General features: G+C 36.9%; 2 non-coding genes across 2 annotated transcripts; both read right to left on the bottom strand.

Annotated features, from left to right (window-relative positions):
- Positions 1-5,833: 5,833 nt before the first annotated feature.
- LOC126875609 (U6atac minor spliceosomal RNA) lies at positions 5,834-5,938 on the bottom strand. The gene has a single exon (XR_007693581.1). It is a non-coding gene; the product is annotated as a U6atac minor spliceosomal RNA (small nuclear RNA).
- A 16,302-nt stretch (positions 5,939-22,240) lies between these two features.
- LOC126875619 (U6atac minor spliceosomal RNA) lies at positions 22,241-22,347 on the bottom strand. The gene has a single exon (XR_007693589.1). It is a non-coding gene; the product is annotated as a U6atac minor spliceosomal RNA (small nuclear RNA).
- Between the last annotated feature and the right edge of the window lie 909 nt (positions 22,348-23,256).

Here is a 23,256-nt window from a genome sequence, read left to right as displayed (position 1 = left end):
TTATTTTATTTCTTTAGTAAGGTCACTGAGGTGTTTTCTCTTTAGTCTTCTTTTTATGAGCTCTTTCCTTGTATTTCTTTGCGTACCTGCCGATAATTTCAGTAATGATGGCACGATGAACCGAATAGTATCGTGCTTTTGTATCAGAAATGTTTTTTAAAAATAGTGAATCAGTTATTAGAACAAAGTAATTATTTATTTATTTTATTTTATTTATTATTACTTAGTCCGCTCCTTTCGGCCTTGGTCGAGCTTTCGGTTTTACATCTCGTTTACCTATTACGCTTTTTACATTCTATCAGTCTCATGGCGTTATCGCTTTATTGCCTCCTCCCTTATATCTATCTAATCTATCTATAAATCTATCTATTATATTGCACTCCATTATATATTCTGTCTCTAAAACTATGGCAATTTTTGCGCTTTTGCCTCCTTGCTGTGCTTCCTTATTGTCGTTCCTCCTCGTCTTGTATCGCTCTTCTCTTCTCCATTATTGTTTTCAATTCTATTAGTCCTTCTCCAGCATCGTTTAGTATTTTTTCCGTGTCCTTTGGTCCTCCCGTTATTTCGCATTCTTCTATTCCGTGCCTCAGGTCTTCTTCTTTCCTTTTACGTAGCCTGCATCTCTTTTCTCCCTCTTGTTTCCAGTATTCCCTTGCTTTGGTCTCGTTTCCACATCTGAATCCTGCTAATATTTTTCTGTCCTTCCACTTCATCCTCCCTTCTAAGTATTTTGGTAACTCTTCTGTGGCGATTTTTCTATATTGTCGAACAAAGTAATTATTTCGCATACATTTTTAAATTCCGCGCCACGACACTGTTCATTGCCGTAACTCCATCAAGTTACAGGTTCGGAATTTTTGGCACAGTGCTTCTGCATTAAACACGAAGCTACTCGCTGTTGCTCGTGCAATACGAATTGCAGAGGACATTGAAACTGTGAGAATAGCAATGCAACGAGATCAACGCTGTTCAACCAGGAGACACGCAAGCGCTTTATTTTCAAGTCGAAGTCTTCGTAGAATTTTGCACAAGGACCCTAACTTTCATCCATACAATATAGTTGTTGTCCAACAGCTAAATTTTTCTCAAGAGTTACTTGAAATTTTGACTGTAAATAGTGCGCTGAACTTTCCGCTTATGTCAGACCAGACTCATCTTGTATTATCTGGTTGTGTCGATAAATAAAATTTTCCTGAAAATCTTCACGAAGTTCAGGTTTTCACACCCAGAAAATTACCGTATAATATGGAGCAGCATTGTTTGGTACCGTTGCCTTTTCTTTGAGGACAGGCTGTGCTGTTACGATGACATAAGACCGCTATGTGAAAATTCTGTGTAATTCTTTGGAACCACAATTGCATCGACTTGAACACTGTATGGTCCCATTAGGGTAATAGATCGAAAAGTTCATTTCGTTTTATAAGGAAATAATGGATGCACAGCATTTTCCGTTTTGTATTATTTTGTCGAATTACGTATGATCCATTTTGTTCCCAGCAAAATAAAGATCACAACGTTCGACAGATTAGGTTTCATGCTTATATAAAGATGCGTCGTTGTAAAAGACGTGTCTGGAAGAGAAAGACACTTTTCGGACAACCTAATACAACTTTGCACGTCACAATGGCAGTGTGTTGAATGTTTGCGCGTGGAATGTTTTCTGGACATTCTGTTTCATGGTATGACGATATTTCTTATTTCTCTTGATCGGCAAATTTGATTTATTGCGATTAGTGATAGTTGCCTCAAAAACCAAAAAACAAAGAGTGTGATCCTCCATTTGCCAATATTTAGGAATTGAAAGAAAAGATAAAATTGCAGCATTTCATAACGAAATGATCCAAAAGGTAATAGGAAATCTTTGGAATCAACTAGAATAATATTCGAGAGAGTCTTTTTCAAAAAATAAATTGGCATCTTTGTATTAACATAAAAGCTTCATAAGAAATTGAAATCTTAAAATTCTATTTCATTTGAAAAATCGTTCAGATTCCTGTGCCCTGCCATGTTTAATCTGTGAAGTAAATATGTTCCCAACTTGCAATTTAAATTACCTAAAAAATAAAAACTCTAAGCTATCAAAGAAACAGTTTTGTTTATTTTGTTATATTTGTTTCAAACGATTAAGTTTAAGACATTTGAAAAACTAACGAAATAAATAGAAAATATGTTATATATAAATTATTAGAAAGAGATTATATCATAATAATTTTTAAACCTTGTTCCATTATATTCAATGGCTTAAAAATTATACGGAAATGCCACTAAATTCTTCCATTCAATGTGCATTTTCATTGAGACTGTTGAAAAATTGTAATAAATATTCAATAATTATATGGACTAAAATAATAAATTCACACATGCTTCTTAAAATAAATAATTAAAAATTTGATTCAGTAGAAGATATAGGCACGGAGTTTTGTCATTAATAAAATTTATTTAAATAATAATAGAAAATTATAGTACTTGTACGAATAATTAATCTGTTAAATTTATATATATTTGCAGATTGCATATAATGTGAACATACATACAAAATATTTAGATCTATTTATTCATAGAATTTTTTCATAAATAAATAATTATACTTACGCACACGAGGGACATTGCAAAAGCTCCTGAACCTCTTTAAAGAATGTAAGATGTTTCGTTTAAAAAGTTGTCTAAATCTTTCAAATCTAATACAGATAAACGATATAAAAGTATTTATTTAATATTTTTTCTTTCATATTTTTAATGAATTTAAAAAACTGATGTTAAGTAGTGATTCGATTCTTAAAATATTGAACCACTGCTGATCGCGCGAAAATTGGAAACTTATAAAATCTTATAGCTTACAAATCCATAAAGACTCGACGTATAAAAGTAAGGGTAATACCATATTATCACAATCTTTAGAAACAGAGAGTCGAATACTATGGTCAGATGGTAACGAAGAAACAGTGTTATTGTTGATAACAGATGTAGGTATGATGAAAGCTGGAAAACACTTGAGATATTTTATCCAAACATGGTGCATCTAACGTGTATAATTGATGAATTATATAGAGGTGCAGAAGAAGTACGTTTACATTTCCCATTAGTAAATAGTGTAGTACATTCTATTAATAAAGTATTTATAATAGCACCACTTTGGATCGAATGTTATCGTAGAGTGTATCGTAGAACATTCTATTACCACCTGAACCAATTTTAACGAGCTCAGATACTTGGCTCGAGACAGCTATATTTTATACCACACTGGTATTTGGAAAATATTAAAAATGTTGTTAAATTTTTCGACGCGGATGATGTGCTAGTAATTAAAACAGCACAAGATCTTCTTCAGAATGAATTGCTAATTCAAAATCTAATGTTTATCAAAACCCACTTTGGGATTTTCTCGGATAATGTAAAGAAACTAGAAACAATTGCAATGTCTTTCACTGAATCGGTGAAAGTAACGACTGACACTGATAAATATTTTAGGAGCATTCCTGGAACTTGCGCAGCCAAAATTGTATCAAAGTGGAATGCAGTTTTAGCAAGACATACCAGATTCTAAATAATCTAGAAAGTTAATGAAATTTTTCGAGGTCAGTCAGTTGAAGAATTGGATGAGGTTAAAGTATGCTACTGCAGCAAATTTAAATATGTCTCGATTACGTCTTGTGACGATGAACGCTCATTCTCAGCTTATAAGTTGATCTTAAGCGATAAACGTTATCAATTAATGCTCCATAATCTTGAAAAAATACTCGTAACTTATTGTAATTTAAATTGTAATTATTAATTATTACATTTAAATAATAAAATATTTATTAAATAATAACATTTTCTGTATATGTTGCATATATTTGTCGGGTTAACATTAGAATTTAAGGCGCGTAACGATTCTACGTTTGAGTTAGCCATCGTTTTACGAGACAGAGATTATATTTACGCGAATATACAAGATTTTACAAAATATTATGAATATTGAGTTTAATGAATGATAAGATTAACAGACGATAAGTTTAACTAATAATTAGATCAAAGAATAATAAGTTTAACGAATAATAAGAGTAACGAATAATATGTCTTACGAATAATAAATTTAACGAATAATGAGATTAACGATTAATAGGTTTTACGAATAATGAATTTAATTAACGCTATTAACAATGTTCCGGGGTTCAAACGAATCCACGGTCAACGGGATAACTCTTTACTATGCGTAGAATAATTTTAAACACAAAAATACGATTGCTGAGACACTCGGTAAATTGCTCGATGTATCACTTTCCAAGGCGATCACACGAATGAATATCTGATGAAAATCTTTTTCGCTATACGACTGCATTTGTTTGTTACATGCTCGCTGGAGGCATCGAGAAGGTTCCAATCGTTGTTGCTAGGCAATTTCTGTCAAAAGTTTGTTGTATACTCTTTGGAAACATCGAGAAAGATCCAAACGCCGTTGCTAGGCAGTTTCTGTCTGGAGATTGATTCCTAATACAACGTGTGTCCCATTATATCGACATCTCTAAAGTACAATTCTATGTGATTTCTAGGGAGAACAATACAATCGATCCACACCTTCGTCAGGCAAAACGTTTATCCCGTGACCGTGGCTACGTTCGGCGACCAGTTGTCACCTCGAACCCACTTTCGTTTTCACAAATATCAAACAATTACAAATGACAATTGCTTAATTACAGTTATGATAAAATCTAGGCTAAAGCATTAGAAGGCTTCCTCAAAATTGCAAAGGGAAGGCTCCGATTTTCCTTTCATCTCCGACATATATATACTATACGTAAGTTCATCAATTTTCAATATATAGCCATAAGATTTGTTTTCTTATATCTCAGAATATACGATTTGTACAAAGCGATAAGTATGCTCTAAAGTCCTTTTTTTGAGTTCCACTTCACAACTATTAATACATAGTAACCTATTAACGAATTCTATTTAACATTTTTATTCCACATGTCTGTTGTAAATTACATATATATAATATATATATATAGTTATTGATTATATATATTATATAGTTGAATGACGCGTCGAACCATATATATTATACAGTTGTTGATATACATGTACAGAAAAGACCGTTAGCGGCAGCGTTATAATCGCTATAATCGTAATTATCATTAGAGTCACATCATATAGTTATCTATATACATATTACTGTATCTAAGTATCTAATCTTTCTATTTTTATTTCCTGTCCTTCATCCGTATGTATTAGACGTCGTTAAATACATTTCAGAGTTTATTGTACAAAAACGTACATCTTCCTTCCATCCGCAATTATCATCGCGATATCACCTTTTTACTGCATCAGGCAATGGATATAATTTTTAACTTCCACAGTGCATTGATTTTAAGTCAAACGCCAACGATCGATTGATTTTTTGTCTACACATACACGATGGAAACGTGGAAAAATCTGCACATCTTTTATTCTATCTCCTCCTCTGCTTTGACAGTTAAAACTATTCCGTTGCGTTTTAATTTTTTAAAAATGTAACTGGTGTCCGATATTAAGCGCCGTCCAACATTATGGAAAACTCCCTCTAAATGATGTCAAGTGTACATCTTTGTTGTGCTTGCATCGTTTTCATAACTGACATGGGGTCCAATCTCTCGCCAATCGCTAGTCGCAGCATACGACGGGGGCCTCCCACGCCGCACAAAACTCCAGCGTATGCTGGGCCGTGTCCTCGCACTCTCCGCAGTGGTGACAAGTGTTCGTCACCTCTCTTCCGATTTTCTGCAGGTATTCCCCGAATACTCCATGTCCTGTGAGCGCCTGCGTCATCCGGAAGGATAGCGGAATTCCAAAAAAACTCCGCGGTCATTCCAAAAAAATTCGGTAAGTGCCGCCGAAAGGCGACAGTGCCTTACCTTATATATGTGTTCCATCCTTGTCTAGGGGAGTGCTAAACGTCTCTCTTTTCATACTGTAGAAAAAAAAATTTTTTTTTTTTTTTTTTTACGTGGAGGAAATCTTCATAGACACCATACCCACCCCCTGTGGGCCGGAAACACAGGACGGTGGAAGGTAGTGCCGGATTTTTACCGGCTAAAACCTCCACTACGGGGCGTAACCAGCCGCAAGTCGATCGTCGGGGGCGCCCCTGCTGTGTGCTTAATAACGCCAAGCACACCACCTTTACCAAGCACTCCCAGAAGGTACACCCACAACAGCGCAAGGGAGATGGGCGGGCTGGGCGCTTGCCTGTTGTATATTACCTTTCAGAGAGATGTTGGATTTTCCATCCTTTTCCAAATATACTTTGCAGGCCGAGGATTCGAACTCGCGACGCGTCGTCTTCGGTTGTGAGCCTTAACGAGCGTAGCCGGCTGCCCCGCTGAGATTTTAGCTGTTTGGAAAGTATTTGATTCATATAGCTCGACAAAACTGGCCCAAGCGATAGGTAAACAAACCAGACTGTGCTCAAGAAGAGTCACAATACAAGCCGAAATACAAATACCTATGATATAGTCAGTTTTACGCGACAGTGCTGTTGTGGAAGTAAACTCTAATCCTTTTTCCTTTTATGGATATGATAAATATATTATATTTTGAAATAGATGACGGTTTCAAAATTATATTTCATGAATAAACGATACTTCAATAGAAATTCAAGAGTCTTCAAATGTGATTTTATCCGAAGCAATGTAATAATGTAATAATACTACGCCTAAAAGTAAATAGTAAAAAGTAAATAGTAAAAAGTAAAGTAAAATAAACTCTAAAAAAACCTCCATGGTATGATATTTCCTAAAACACTCTGGCAGATGTAAAGCTATCTGTTCACGACCGTGGCTCGTGATATTCATGTTTGGGCCAAAATCTTCATCGCGAGTCTCACTCGTTAAAGCACGGGAAGGGGTTAATGTGACAATGTATATCATAGTAAATATTCTAATTGCTTTAGAAGAAAGTTCTTTGATGATTTTACCGTTTGTTAAATCAAAATCGAGAATGTTCTGGCTCAATTTTAATTTCAGGATAGTAGCTCAAGTAGCTATAAAGAATGTTTGAAGCGATATTTCATCATTAGATTGAAACATATTATGGAATCATGTTTTTTTCTAAGAGACTTCATAGCTCATAATAATTTAGTTATATATATAACTAAATATATATATACATTAAGTTAAAATATATATTAAGTTAAAAAATACACTAAATTCTTCGAGAAACCATTTTCAGTATTAACGTTATGAAGAATTTTTATAATTTTTAATACGTAGGAAAACAAAAATTTTTAATACGTACATTTTTACACGTATTTTACGTATTTTCTAGTAATTCATTAGAAAGACCTTAAGGCTCCCTACTCGAGGAAACGATCAGTTCATCTCCTAATGGAGCGTATCAAATATAGGAGTGCCGCCCAATAGAGGGACAGGACGTGATATTTAATCCATTTGCGCCTATAAACGTAAAGCAGCATTCATCGTTGTAACTATGCTTGTGCACATGTTAAACATTGCATCCCTTTGTTGAGTTGCTAAGAGAGTAACAGATTTTTAAAAATTTCAATTTTTAGACATTTTTAAAAAATAACTAAAAATGTCTCCTTTCTTAAGGATCATAGTTATCCAATAAAATTACACTATTAAACAGAAACAAGTCATAACTTAAGATAGCAAATACTTTAGTTCCATTCTTTAAGCGTTATTTTGAAAACTATGAATTTGCATGAATATCCACTCTGTGTTTATACATTTTCTAGCAACATTCTTTCAAAAAATCTATGTTATGTATTTAAAGATGAAAAGATTCTATGAACCAAGGAAAAGGAAATCAGAAAAGAGTCAAGTTTTTATTTCGTATTTTTATAAATTATTTCTTTAAGAGAAAGAAAGTGAAAAATGTGTTAAAGAATAGAAGAAGAATTTTGAAAGTAGATTTTAAAAGATAAATAGACCAAAGAATATAAAATCAGTGCACTGAAATTGGAAAATATAAACAAATAAGCTGTCTGCGTAGTTTGCTTAGGGATCATTGATTAATATTGGGTTCAATGGTTACGATAGAATGACTTCTCGAGGTTTGTGTCGACGTTTTTGAGTGTTTTCGGTGACTATATTCATGATCGTTGTAAATTATTTTGAAGCTGCCCTGCGTTACTTATTTTCGCTATGTCCGATATTAGGTGCCATTCTATGTTCTTTTAAAATCAATAACCAACGTTTAATGTTAGTTTAATCTAAATATTATGACAATTTTATTTATCTTATTTCTCTACTTTGACTTCTACTTAGTTGACCTGTAATTAATGCAAAATAAACAAAAACATGACATTATTTCTTTTGTGTATCTAAGGAAAACCATAAGTGTCCACTAATAGGGAAACTCCCCCTAGACCGATTTCATTGCTCCCAACAATGTCCAAAAAACCTATAAAAAGTTGTGAAGTTATTGAAAAAAGTATTTGAAAATGGGGTGGGAAAGATAATCACTGAAAGAATTTGGCTTCAGGAATAAATACGCCACGAAAAAGTACATAAGGTAACAAACAAGATCATCAATGCACTGGAGCTGAAACAGTACTGCACTATTCTATTTTTGGATGTTGAAAAGCTATTTGACAAAGTATGATGTGGGGGACTTCTTGACAGAATTAAACAAAACTTCCCTATCGATATTCTTCTGTTTGTTAAATTATACTTTGAAAATAGAATATTCTTTGCTGAATATCAGACACTCTTTCAGATTACACACTGTCAGTGCTGGCGATACTCAAGGTTATGTTTTCATAACTACGTCGTATACTCTGTATGTATACAGCCGATATACTGGCCAGCTCTAAAAATACTTTATTTTAACGTTCGCGGATGATACTGTAATTCTAGCCACCGAGCTAAGGTTGTATCGACATTATTGCAGTAACACATACGATTGCTGGAACTTTGGTTAAATCAGTGAAAAGAGGGTATACCGACAAATGTAATCACATCGCTTTCACGTTAAGGAAGGACGGCATACCTCCCACTTACAAAGACTTTTAGGCATGAAAATAACACGATATAAAATGGAATACATAAATGTATATGTCGGGTCACGATTCGAATTTTGGGCGCGCGACGACTCTTCATGTGGACTAGCCATCGTTTCACAAAGCCGAGATTTTATTTACACGTATATACAGGTCTATCACTAAGCTTAACAAATAATAAGTACGACTAATAATAAGTCTAACAAACACTAAGCCTAACGAATAATACGATCTACGAATAATTAAATTAAATAATACTATTAGCAATGTTTGAGTTCAAACGAATCCACGGTCACCGGGATAACTCCTTGCTAAGCGAAACTAACTTAGACGCAAATGCGATCGTCGAAAATGCTCGATGTATCACTCTCCAAGGCAATCGCAAGAATGCCAGCCTCGTGGAGATTTTTCTCCCTGTACGATTGCATTTTGTTTTCTATACCCGTTTGGAAGCATCGAGAAGGTTCCAAACGCCGTTGCTAGGCACACTCGTTGGAAGCATCGAGAAAGTTCCAAACGCCGTTGCTAGGCAGTTTTTGCCTGGAGTTTTGATTACTAATACAATGTATGTCCCATTGCATCGGCACCTCCGAGGCAACATCACACGTGGCTCGGCCCGCTCTCGAGGCCGCATGCCGCCACAACCACATTTCTCGGAAAACACATACAACCACTCCAGACCTCCGTTAGATAAAACATCCATCCCGTGACCGTGGCTACGTTCAGCGACCGATTGTCACCTCGAACCCAATCTCGCTTATTACAAATCTTAAGCAATTACAACTATAATAAAATCTAGGCTAAGGTACTAGAGGATGTTCCCAAAATTTCCAAGGAAAGGCTTCGGCTTTCCTTTCATCTCCGACATATATAAAAGAAATCATGTAAAATGATTTATTAAATATAATATGTTAAATATAACATTTCAATAAATAAATAAATAAAAAAAAAACTTATGGTATTGGTTTTGCTTTTTACGATATTTATGAACTTCTATTCTGAGTGTGGCGGCACGGGCCACGGAACTTTTCAACGGTTCCGGATGCAAAGCGCGACGCCGCCAAAGCGCAACACCGACGTGCCCAATGTACCATCGATATCTTCACACTCTTTCCGCCGAATTCTCGGAAGAGCATACACGTGCCAGCACTGGCAGCACATCTAATGAATGCACGCTAGTGGGGGATATCGATGGGCTACGAAGGGAAGAATCTGCGCGATCCGAAACAAAAGCAGAGTCAGTCTGTCTTGCGCCATTAAATGTGTAATTTCTCGGTACTATTTGCATAGCAACGCGTCGAATGATCTCGCGGTGTCTATCGTTATTTGTTAGTTGTTACCTGTTGTCTGTTAAGTGTAATTGTTAGTTGTTAATTGATAACTCTGATTGTTGATTAGTTCTAATAAAACTATTGTTCGTTAAAAACACCAAGAGTAGTTCCTTACGCACCTATCACCATACCTACCTCACTGAGTAATTCTTGTAAGGAATTTCTGTTTCTATAACGATTTCTATTTTGATTCTTATACACTTTGTTTCTAGATTAATTATTTACAAAACGTTATTATTTCCGAGACAGTTCTAGAATTATCTCTTATATCGATTTTATAGTAATTGAAACATTACGTTTCTATAAAAACAGTTCATACACATATATCTTTTATTATTTAGTTTTATACTTTAGAGTGGAAAGTTATTTTGCCAAAGAACTAAATAAGGCATCGTATGTTTTACAAATTTACTCAGCATTTTATAAGAAAATCTAGTCCATGCATATACCTAGTGTATGTCTTTATCATTGTTCGTTATTATTGGGTTGGCAACTAAGTGATTGTGGATTTCGTCAATGCCACCTAATGGCAAAATCCGCAATCACTTAGTTGCCAACCCAATATATGTTACACTTTACGAAAAGGAATATTCATATTTATAAATCATATAGAAATCGTATTCATGATTATAGAGATGTGTATAATTTTATGTGCTAGACTAGATTGACCGCGTGGTAGCTATACATGTATGTGAATATTTTTTTTTTTTTTTTTTTTTTTTTATTTGTTTGTTGAAATTACAATCAATTCTCGCGTTGAGAATTTTCAGTAATTTTTCTGGCGTGGCGCAGTGACATGGCTGTTTATTTACAATAAGTTAATACTTATTATAGATAGTTATAATTTATGATCTATAAGTATTATAAGTAAGTGCATATGCTTGATTTGGATAATTAAATGAATCTAACGTTTAGGTCTAGCGGGTAGTGCCTCTTCAGCCTGCGAATCTGGTCCGTCGTATCGAGTAGTCCAGTGATTAGGGGGTTTCGGTGTTTGTTGATTCTTTTGCTGTATCTGTTGCTGTATTTTGCTATTTCCTCTTTGACGGTGGGTATCTTGAGGTCGCGGTGTATTGTTTCATTGGTTACATACCAAGGTGCGTCAATTAGGGATCTTAGCGTTTTCGATTGAAAGCGTTGGAGTATTTCGATGTTGGAGTTACTTGCTGTTCCCCATAGTTGGATTCCGTAGGTCCAGACAGGTTTTATTACGGTCTTGTAGAGGGTAATTTTATTCTGTAAGTTTAGTTTGGAGCGTCGGCCCGTGAGCCAGTAGAGTTTTTTTAGTTTGTCATTTAGTTGCTTCCTTTTATCTGAGATGTGTGTCTTCCACGTTAGTCTCCTGTCCAGGGTCATGCCCAGGTATCGGACTGTGTCCCTGCTAGGAACTGTTGCATTGTTGATGGTGACCTGGGGGCAGGTTTGTTTTCGGAGCGTGAAGGTTACATGTGAGGATTTCTTTTCGTTGACTTTGAATCCCCATTTGTGAAACCACTTTTCCATGGAGTCGAGACTTCGCTGGAGAGTGGATGAGGCTATTACCGGGTCTGCGTGGGAAGCTAATAGCGCTGTGTCGTCTGCAAATGTCGCTATTGTTATATCGTCTGATATAGGTAGGTCGGCAGTGTAGATGGAGTACAGTAGGGGACCGAGGACACTACCTTGGGGTATGCCGGCTTCTATTGGTAATGTTGCGGAAGTGGCGTCTAGGTATTTAACCATGAATTGTCTATTGGTTAGGTATGATTTTAGGATGGAGAAGTAGGGGTGGGGTAGGATCTTTTTAAGTTTGTATAGTAGCCCTTCATGCCATACTTTATCGAATGCCTGTTGGATGTCTAGGAAAACCGCTGAGCAATATTCTTTCTTTTCAAGTGTTTGGCTGATCGTATGAGTTAAGCGGTGGATTTGCTCTACTGTAGAATGATGTTTTCGGAAGCCGAATTGGTGATCTGGGAGTGTTTTCAAGTTCTCTAGGATTGGAAGGAGTCGGTTCGTGAGCATCTTCTCGAATAGTTTGGACAGGGTAGGTAAAAGGCTGATTGGGCGATAGGAGCAGGTTTCGTGTATCGGTTTACCGGGTTTAGGGATGAGGGTAATCAATGAGATTTTCCAAGCCTTAGGATAGTGTTCCAGGCGAAGGATAGCATTAAAAATCGATGTGATGAGTGCTATCCCTTTTGTGGGAAGTTCCTTGATTGCTCTATTGCCTATTAGGTCGTGTCCTGCTGCTTTCTTGGGGTTTAGGCGACTGATTGTTTCTATAGTCTCAGCAGAGGAGAAGGGTTCGATAGGAGGGGACATTTGGAAGGGGGTGTGTAGGTATTCAGTAACGTCCGCGGCGGCTTGGGGGGAATGGGGTTTGAATACTTTTGTCAAGTGTTTTGCAAACAGGTCGGCTTTTTCGATAGGGCTTCGCGCCCATCCACCTTGCGGGCGGCGGATAGGTGGGATTATTTGTGGGGGGCGTGTGAGTTTCCTGGAGGCCTTCCATAGTGAGTAGTTGGTGTCGGCTGTGGGCGATAAGCTGGCGAGGTATTTATGGAAGCAGTCGTTGTTATAGTTTGTTAAGGTTCTGGTTAGCTTTCTAGTTGCGTTGTTAAGTTTTCGTTTGTCCTCCGGTGTTCTGTGGGTCTGCCATACTCTTCTTAGTCTGCGTTTTTCTGCTATTTTTTTTAATATGAATTGTGGATATTCTTGTTTGCTGTTGGTTGGCTTTGACGGTGTGGAGAGGCGGATTGCGTTTATTATGCTCGTGTTTAAGTATTCCGTGGCTGCTTCGATATCTTCCTTTGTTTTTAGTGGGGTGAAGGCTGAGGTTGAGTGTGTAAAGACTTCTCTGAAGAGCTGCCAGTTGGTGTGTTGGTTGTGAATGGAGCCATTAGGTGTACTCTCGATGATTGTTGAACTGACTGTTGCTATCACGGGAGAATGATCAGAGGAGAGATCTGCCGAGGAGTTGATCTGGACGTGTCTTGATGGGATATTTTTAGTTATGAAGAAGTCGAGGAGGTCGGGTATTTTGTTGGTGTCAGTGGGCCAGTATGTGGGTTCGTATGTGGTGAGGTAGTTGAGGTTGTTGTTTATTATGCTGTTTAAGAGGTTTTTGCCTCTTGCTGTAACCAGTCTGCTGCCCCATTGGATGTGCTTGGCGTTATAGTCTCCTCCAACTATGAATCTGTTGCCCAGGGTGTCCAGGAAGTTATCAAAGTCTTCTTTGGCGATGGAGTGTCTGGGAGGGCAGTATACTGCTGAGGTGGTGATTGAGCCATGACAGTCTTCTATTGCTACGTTTGTTGCTTGGAGGTAGTCTTTCTGGAATGGTGGGAGTTCGTAGTGCTTAATACTTGCTTTGATTATTATTCCGGTGCCACCGTGTGCCTTTCCGCTGGGGTGTTGAGTATGGTAGAATTTGTAACCATTTATTTTCAGGTAGCTCTTGTCGGTGAAGTGGGTTTCCGATACGAGCATTACGTCGATTTGCTGGTGTTTTAAGAAGAGTTCTAGTTCACGTTTGTGTTGCGCTAGACCGTTGGCGTTCCAGAGAGCTATGCGCCTTGGTTTTATTTTGAGTCGGGGCGTGCTAATTTTTCCACGATGAGTGTTAGTAGCGATAGCAAGTGATTTATTTGCTCCGATTGTTTCTCTATTAGCTTTTCGAGCCTTGAGGAGTTGTCTGCGTTTGGTGGGTTGGGGACACTGTTTTGGGGAAGGTTCCTTTGGCTGTTCGGGTTATTTTGGATGCCTTGTAATGCTTGGGCATAGGAGGTTGAGGTGGAGATGAAATTGGTAGGACTGGGTGTTTGGTTGGTTGAGGGGGTTGGGGTAGTCGAGAATTTCGGCGGGCTGGTTGTTTGGTTGGATACCTCTTTTGCTCTGAGCTTAGGGTACCTGTTCGTGTATAGTGTTTTATATGCTGGGCAGCCTTTGTAGTTGGCAGGGTGGTCCCCTTGGCAGTGGATGCATTTCGCTGGGGTTTCCGGTGATTTGGCGCACTGGTCAGTGGAGTGAGAGCCTGCGCATTTAACGCAGCGGAAAGTATGGTTGCAGTATTTCTGCGTATGACCGTACCTTTGGCACCTTTTGCACTGCACTATTTCTTTTTTCACGAGCGGTGGCTCGATCTTTACTATCGCGTTCATTAGGCGACTGACGCTGTATATTTCCTTATTATTCGGTTTTTGCTTAATGTCTAGGAAGAATAAGGATAACGGATCTTTCGAGACTCTATGCCTTATGTTACTTACGTTGATGACTTCGTGGCCGAGTTTTGAGAGTTCGTATTTTAGTTCGTCTATGTCTGCTGAGTGGTGTATGTTTCGTAGGACCACCCGGAAAGGCCTTTCCTGTTTGAGTTGGTAGGTGTGGAAGTTGGCGTTCAGGGTCCTGAGTGTCTTGGTGAGTTTTCTGTAAGCTTCTGGGTTCGTCGGTAGTATTTTCACCTTGTTGTTGCTTATCTTAAGGTTATATTCCTCCTTGCTGATATCTCTCTCTAGGGACTTGGTCATTGTCTGTATGTCAATGACGTCGTCTACAAATATTGGTGGGGGAGGGGGGATTCTCTGTGAAAGTTGGTTTGGTGGCGGTTCTACGATTTCCATGGCGTCGTTTGAGGATTCCAGTACGGCGAACCTGTTGTGTGTGTTTATTTGCGTTGCTGGTTCAATTTTCCTTTTTTTTGTTGTATTAGCGTCGTTAGTGCGGAGAGTTCTGCTGCACTTCTGCCACGGGGGGGGGGGGGGGGTAGCACGGGGTAGCTGCGAGTCTGCTCCGGAGAGCCTGGTCGCGGTTGCTGGGCCATCATCGAGCTAGTTAATTCGGAATGAACAACTAGTCGTGAGGCTGAGAGGCTAGTATTCGGGTTGGGGTTAGGTGCGTGGGATTTTCTTCTCCCTAGAGGGTAAGGGACACTTAGCTGCGTTCTCTTTCGACAGTTGGGCGACACGTGTTGTTTTCGAACTACGCTGGGCACTAGAGACACGTCTGCACGCTTCGGCACTCCACAGCGAACGTGTATGTGAATATGAGTGTGTGGAAGTATGTGTGTGCGCAGTGCCTCGTAAACAAAGCAATGTAAACTGTTCAGTTAAGTGTGGTATGGAAGAAGATGGGACGCGTGCAAGTGTATATCGATGAATATCTTTGAAATCCTTTATCAAATAAATATATAACTATTTTAATATAAATTCTAAGTGTAAATTTAGTGTTCCTATAACATTATTTTGGCAATTAAGGTCCAAAATTCTCAAATTAGTATTTTATAACAGTAATAAGTGACTGAATTTATTAGAAATTTGTTTCGAAATATCAATTATACGTATTATCTTTATGTCCAATTTACTCTGTTTGTAAAAACAGAAGAAGAAGAGCAAGATCTACGACAAATGTCGATATGGATCAATGTGAGTTACTCGAAATACAGAAATGGAAAATCGATGACGAATATGTTTACTCATTTTGCATATGTTTCCTGTGTAGCTAAAGGTCGATAAAACAGTGCCGTGTTCGTTCCGTGTTCCGGCTATGCTCTGTATTAGGTTTCGTCTCCATAGTTCTAAATCAGAGTTGGGCTAAAAGTTAATCTGGTTGATTAACGATTATGACTAACGTAAAATCATGTTCATAATTAATGATCACGATTACCAAGTAATCTAGCAATCATAATTAATGAATAACTGAAGTAATCAAAGCAAATGTATTCAGTAGGCATGATCGACTCAGAAATTTGATATGTATTATGGTAGTTATAGTGATATTGGACAGTTTTTATAAAATCCACATTTGTTGAATAATTCAACGAAAAAATATTTACATAATAAATGAATATAAATTATGATCTTGATGTGCGAGTGGGAGTATAGTACGCTTTTAATTTGACTTTCATTAAAAATATTTCATCTGAGAGTCTATGCGCCTTCGGTTCCTTTTCCATCATTGCATAATGAAAGGATAGTCTCTTCACGGCTGCTGACGTTGGTAATGGCGTATTACGTATAAGAAAAAAACGTTTCTTATCGACGGATTCTGATATGGAAGGTATAAACCTTGCTGTTTTTCACATATCAAATGTATTAGGTTGTCCGACAGGTTTCTTTCGTTTTATGACGAAAAATAGACGCATATTTTTCGTTTTATATTATTTTGTTGAATTTCGTACGATCCATTTTGTTCTCTTGAGATAAACACCACGACATTTCACAGACTTAGTTTCACGTTTGTATGAAGGTGCATTGTTGTAAAAAACACGTTTACGAAAGAAAGACACTTTCCGGACAACCTAATATTGTAGAATTTCTAACTCTGTCCTAGATGCAAGTAAAGTAATTTCATGGTAATTATTTCCAAAATCGAAGAACCCGTCACCAGACGAAGCTTCTTTTTGTTGTTCTGGATATTGACTTGGGCTGCTTCTTTAAAAGGTTGCATTAATCTTTCGCTTCGTGTAGATGACAAGCGAAGTTTTTTTTTATTTATTTATTTAAATTTTACAATTTGTCCAGTAGGACATTTGGTAAAATATTATAGCGGTATACCAATATAACATGTGGGTGGCTACCCCCAGCGGGGTACCATCATCGTGTTTGTTAGGTTATGTCCTTTGTGAGATCTGTCGAGTGTTTCCTTTTTAATCTTCTTTTTATGCTTGATGTGTCGACCGTTTCCGCTGCCAGCCGGTTTGGTTGCGTTGCTATTCTTTCTCCGTACCTTCTTGCACTTTTGTTAATCTCCTCCTTGACCGTTGGTATTCCCAGGTCTTTCCGAATGTCCTCGTTTCTAACGTACCATGGCGCGCTTACTATTGTTCTGAGTATTTTAGATTGCATTGCCTCTATTTTGGTTATATGGCTCATTGCTGCTGTTCCCCATAGTGCTATTCCGTGCGTCCAGATTGGTTTTATGACCATTTTATATATTTTTAGTTTGCTTTCTATGCTTCGTTTGGATTTTCCACTTGTTAGCCAGTATAATACTTATAAATTATACCTATCTATAAATAATACTTATAAATTATACCTATCTATAATAAGTATTAACTTATTGTAAATAAACAGCCATGTCACTGCGCCACGCCAGAAAAATTATTGAAAATTCTCAACGCGAGAATTGATTGTAATTTCAACAAATAAATAAAAAAAAAAAAAAAAAAAGAAACTATCGGTAGTTCTAGTGTTAAACGTTCGTTCGCAATTATTTATGCATTTTACGTTTACTCCAAATAATTGGAAGGCTTCACCAAATTGCTTGTATTATCTATAGCCGTTGCAATAATTTTGTCTTCAGCAATATCATACGTATCGTACATACTATATCATACGTTTCTTGGATCAGTTAATTCTATCTGTACCGTGAACTCTACGAAATCTTCAACATGCTAATGCAATGGACTCTTTCTTTAGATTATTAATTATTCCAACGTGCTATCATTCCAAAGAAACTTTTCTTTTCATTTGAACGTATGTTAACGATTGTGTATAAAAATTGCACGTTTCGTGTATCATTAAAAAATCTTTTTTATTATTTATGTGTTCAATTCCAATTCGCCGACTAGGAGAAGGATGACTTAAAACGTGCAATCCACACGATGTTTATATTATTGAATATGATCAAAAAAGAGTCTTTCACGCATTCTAACGGAATCATTAGATGGACAAAATATAATATTTTACATATACATTTTATAACATCATCTTCAAATTGCTCTTGCGCTATATATTGCGGATTTTGTAATTACCTTCTCATGACAAAATCCGCAATCACTTAGTTGCCAACCCAATATATGAATTGCTTAATCCTCCCCCTAATAGTTTGAGGTTGAAAATTCTACTGTGCTTAAGTGACTATTGCTGTAACACCGTATCAGATAGAAATATTATAATAATCTAACATCGAGGAATTGGAACTGAAGCTTCATTTTAAATTAATCTCACACGAATACAATCAGTTTGCTATATAAATTCGTAATATTAATATCCGTTAATACAAATATCAAGTGTTTCATGATCGAAGACATTCGAGGTTGTAGAAATATCGAATTGTACGTAATATGCAAACAAACATAAAATATCTGAGGTGATCGTCGGCGAAGGTGCCCACAAGAAATACTATTGATTTTCAACAATAACGTTTATTAAACTCTTAATAGGAAGAGAGACTAGACAGAATAAAAAGGAGATACGTGAGATGGATTCTAGGCTTAGACACAACAACGCCGAATTACATTTTGAGAGAGGAGTGCAAGATAGAGGAAATAAGAGAAAAGGCACTGAAAAGAGCAGTAAGGTATGAGGAGAAAGCTTTAGAATCGAAGAAGGAATTAGTAAAGGAGTGTATAAAGGAGAGAGAAAGGAAGTGGGGAAAGGGCCAAGAAGGGAAAAGAGCAAAGAAAAGAAAGATGCGGTTACAGGAGGCGAGAGAGGGAAGGACACAAGTGGCGGCAGGAGATGGACAAGAAAGGATGACAGCAAACCAAATCATAGATGAAAGAGGGAAGAGAGAAACAGAGGAGAGGGAGAAAAGGATAAGGGAATCTAAGTACAATAGATATTACAGAAACATAGCAAAAGAAGCGCTACCAAAATATCTAGAAGGAAAGATGAAATGGAAGTATAGTAGCAAGATTTAGATGTAGTAACGAAACCAGGGCAAGGGAACACTGGAAAGAGGAGGGAGAAAGAGGATTTGCAGATTATGCAAAAAGGGAGAGGAGGACTTATGTACATATTAGAGGAATGTGAGATAACAGGAGGAGCAAGGAACATGGTAGAAACACTAAATGAGACTGGAGAAGGACTGGCAGAACTGAAAGCGATAATAGAGGAGAGAAGAGCAGCAGAAGAGGGGAGGAACGACAGGGAGGGAGCACAACAAGGAAGCAAAAGCCAAAGACGGAAAGAACACTTAGTTACAAGCGTTAGATATAAGTTAGAACATGGAGATAGATCAAGTAAGGTGCAATAGATAGGTATAAGCAGTTGTATATAATTATAGAAGAGCTAGTGTAAGAGATATATAAGTGATGTAAGGGCATTATATAAGAAATGTAAACCAAAAGTCGTCCAAAGCCGAAAGGTATGGACTAAGAATAAATAAATAAAACTCTTAACAATTAACAACAAATAACGATTAACCACGATTAACGATTGCGGCGGCACGTGTCACGGAACTTTCCAACGGCTTCGTGATACAAAGCGTTACGCCGTCAAAGCGCAACACCGACGTGCAAAATGTGCCATCGATTTCTTCCGCTGAATTCTCGGAAGAGCATACGCGCGCCAGCCGCTGCGGCAGATCTAATGAACTCACGCTAGTGGAGATATCGATATCGATGAGCAACGAAGGGAAGAACCCGTTCGATCTGGAACAAAAAGGGCATTCTACCCCGAACCACGAAGCGCGAATGGCGAAGAGAAACGACTCGGCTATTTTCAAGAGATCCGTTAATCGCCGCTGTTGTTAATCGTCGTCAAGCGTCAACTGTTGTTAATCGTTAAGTGTTATTCATTGTTATCGAGTGATAGACGTTAATAAACGTTATTGGTTGAACATACTTGAGTGTACCTCCAGTACCTATTACACCGTACACCTCAAATCAATAAAAAAAATGGAGTGATGGATAAAACAGTGCACAATTTTTCTCTACAATTGTTCCTTAACACCAGAACTACCGATAGTTAACACGAAGCTATTTCTACCAAAACCAGTGAAAATGACTGGTCTTTAAAAAATACGTAATAATAGAACAGTTTTATATTTATTGATTTATTACTTTCTTACAGAAGCAATTCCATGTTATGTAGTAGATTTTTGGTATTATTGATCCATCCGGGACAATAATCCCTAACCGAGAGTTGACACATTTATAAAATTGTCGAATCAGTCATTTTGACTGCTTGTGGTATTTCTAGCGTTAGCATCTAGCGATCGATCTGAAATTTTCCTGATAACTGATATCATCATATCGAATGATATGCGGTAAAAATTTGAAAAACGTGTGGGAAGTTGTAGGAAACGAGGAAACTGGTTAATTGAAGTTCGATAAACAGATTGCAGGACCCTTTCACGCTTTGACAAGTAGCAGTCATTTTAACTGCTATTGGTATACGTAGCCTTGATACAAAATTATTTTGAGTTTGGATACATAAAAAACAAAATAAAATTCATTATATTATTCTTTTAGTTATCGTTGCGAGAGTCATTACATCATTGCGGAAAGAAAATATAACATGAAGTAGGAATTCTAAAATAAAATTGTAAAACCAGTCAATTTCACTGGTGTGGTAGTTCTAGTGTTAACTTCAGCTAGGATAGAGTTTTAGTCCCTTTCGATTATTTTATTAGAATCATCTTGTCAATAAGATATCTGAAATAAAATAGTTGTTACGATGTTTAGAGGGTGAAGCAAATCTCTGCTTGAGTTCAATTTTCTTGATTACATTTACAAAAGTATGAATTTTCATAAAAATTCGCAGTCTGGTAGAAATGTAAACCCGGCTGAATAACATCGATATGCAAATGAGGTCAATCCTTATGAAAACATAAGAAGAAAATATAGAATCTTCGTTTTCGATAAAATCAAATTCAAAAATGTATCAAATATATATACTTGAATATTGTTAATTCCGGATTGGACGGGTGTAAATAATCGACAAGAAGTTATATAACATGTGAAAATAAGTCAAAAATGAAAAAAATACAATTTCTTTAAAAGACGCATCGCTTATGAGACAAATAAATTCGGAAGTTTATCGTACTCGTATACTAGGACAATTTTTAATTAAATATATCCAAATTCTAATTTCATAAAAATGAAGCCATTTTCGCAGATAAAGTAACTCCCTGCTGATTGTTTGTTCATACCCAGTCTATAATTAGCCACGTTCAAGTATACTTGACAAATTTTCAGACTCGCTTGCTTGGAAACTAAACCACGGACGAAAAATTTGTATCATATATTCTCTTACCATCTTTTCACATGGAACCATCCCATGGTCGTCTGTAAAGGTTATTCGACCGAATCCTGTGTACTGAACAAGATGCAAACAGTTCCCATACTATTGAACTTTAAAACAACTGATTTCAAGCTAATCGAACGATAAATCGTAACCGCGAGAATGCGATTAGGTCACATTGGTATTAGGGTACTTCGTCGAGGACAGCCCTTGGACCTTAAGGGAGTGCCCTGAATTACAACGTTCTAAAACAGCGTCTTTTTGTGATTTTTTTACAATGGAAAGAAAGAAATAAAGTTATTGAATTGTGTGGCATGCTTTTATATATATTTAACAAATACGAAAAAAATTTTTTTAAATAAATAATGAATCCAATCCAATGGCTTTAAAATTAGTGTACTCACAGATTATAATTTCTTATATTTAATTACAATATTTGCATTGACTATTTTATGCTTTGTTAGGGCATACGAAAATTATGTTGATGAAATAAAATAAATAAATAATATAAAAAACATAAAATAATAAAAAAGGAAATTAAGTAATATGTGATAATATAAATAAAATAAAACAAAATAATTAACTAACCAATTTACAAATAGAAACTTTCGAAAAAATTCAAAGAAAATGTTTACTGAATTTGATCCAGAATGTCGGTAGGCGCCACTTTTTATCCATCAGTATGTATCCAAGTTTTGACTATGATTATATTGTTCAAGTTTGGAATTTGATAATTAGTAGTGAAAATTTTGTCAGTTGCATGTCAAATTTTTTTATGTATTTCGTTTTTGATTACATGATGTCAATGGATCAAACATCTAGATTCGCGTCTAATATATCGTTCGAAATCCAATGCTCAAAAGGATGTAAAGATCATTTGTCACAAAAAATTTTGGTAAAGATTATTCGCCAATGAGAAAAAATTATTGGCACCTGCGTTATCCGGAAGGATAGCGGAAGCCCTCCGCGATCCTCCCAAAAACATCTGGTAAGTACCGCCGAAAGGCGACAGTGCCTTACCATTTATATGTATGTTCCACCCTTGTATACGGGAGTGTTAAACGTCTCTCCTTTCATACTACAAAAAAAATTTTTTTTTTTTTTTACGTGGAGGAAAATCTTCATAGACACCTTACACTACCCTAAGTGTAGGTGGACAGAAGGTAGTGCCGGATTCTTACCGGCTAAAACCTCCACGGGCGGGACGACAGTGGGAATAGTGTTGTGCGAGTTGATCGTCGAGGCGCTGTGTGCTTAACACCAAGCACGTTTAACCAAGTACTCTCAGAAAGTGCATCCATCAACACCACACGCAAGGGAGGGGCTGGCCGCTTGCATGTGTAGTGTTCCTTTAATAAATGCTGTATATGTTTCTTTTAATAAGAAACTTCCATTCTCTGGGAAGTGTTCGGCTGCTCCTCTGTATGCCGCGGATTCGAATTCGCGACGCGCCGTCTTCAGTTCTGGGCTTTAACGAGCGTAGCTGCTTGCCCCGCCGAGCTTCTAGCTGATTGGAAAGTATTTGATTCTTAATGTGGCAATGTATATCATAGGAAGTGTTCTAATTAGCCTCTTGAGGGAGATGTACTTTTTTCATAGCCCTCTCAAAATATAAGGGGCAAAGGTAAATAATTCCCTTAATTAAAAGTATTATTATTAAATCTATTATAAAGCTCTTAATATATTTTTGCTGCTATTATATTTCTTGTAGTAAGAGTAGTGTTGAGAGGCAAGGAGAGGATCCTGAGTGCCCTACGTAATGAGGAAAATTTAGTTTTGGGCCATGTGCAAAGGTAAGGTCAGAGTCTAACGGTTCACTGTCAGGTAGCGTGGAATGACGTGGATTTGGGTATGGCTGTTGTCACAGCATCGTCACCGAACTTCACTGGTTCATCGTCCTCAGATCAGTCAACATATCTTCGTTAGTTGCCATCCTTAGATAAGTCAACATCTTCTTGACTGATTGTCCATCTTTAGATCAGTCATCTGTTTA

This window comes from Bombus huntii, chromosome 18, assembly GCF_024542735.1.
Source record: "Bombus huntii isolate Logan2020A chromosome 18, iyBomHunt1.1, whole genome shotgun sequence".
NCBI lineage: Eukaryota > Metazoa > Arthropoda > Insecta > Hymenoptera > Apidae > Bombus > Bombus huntii.
This window is presented reverse-complemented; position numbering and strand designations above follow the sequence as displayed.